This window comes from Limulus polyphemus, unplaced genomic scaffold, assembly GCF_000517525.1.
Source record: "Limulus polyphemus unplaced genomic scaffold, Limulus_polyphemus-2.1.2 Scaffold6279, whole genome shotgun sequence".
NCBI classification, from domain to species: domain Eukaryota; kingdom Metazoa; phylum Arthropoda; class Merostomata; order Xiphosura; family Limulidae; genus Limulus; species Limulus polyphemus.
In genome coordinates, this window is record NW_013671889.1 from 33,778 (window position 1) to 34,257 (window position 480).

Consider the following 480-nt stretch of genomic DNA (forward strand, 5'->3'; position numbering starts at 1 on the left):
CCACATATGATAAACCAATAACAATAACTTAATTAAAATGTACAGAATTACAAACACAAAATTACAATTCAACAAAGTCTCTTAATTTTACGGGACGTATCTTATTCCGTACTGGTCTCCGTCTTGTTGGCTTCTGCTTCATGTGGGGTTCATCTGCTTCATCAGTAAATGTCCTACCATCGGTAACAGTCACATCTGTGGTAGTAACTTCATCAAGAGCTTCACCGTTTCCCTTCTCAAAACTGAGTAGAGTTTCTTCTTCGACGGTGGCTTCTTCAGGTGTCACGTCTTCAGCAGCGTCATTTGTTCTGTGGTCTACTTCGTCCCAACTGAAATGTCCTGGACCATGATAACGCCAAAGCCTGTTGGCATGCACCATTTTTGGTTTACCTCGCCGACCACATTTTACCCGGAAAGTCACGTCCGAGAGACGATCCACTATGTCATATGGGCCTTCCCATGGAGAAGACAACTTAGGAG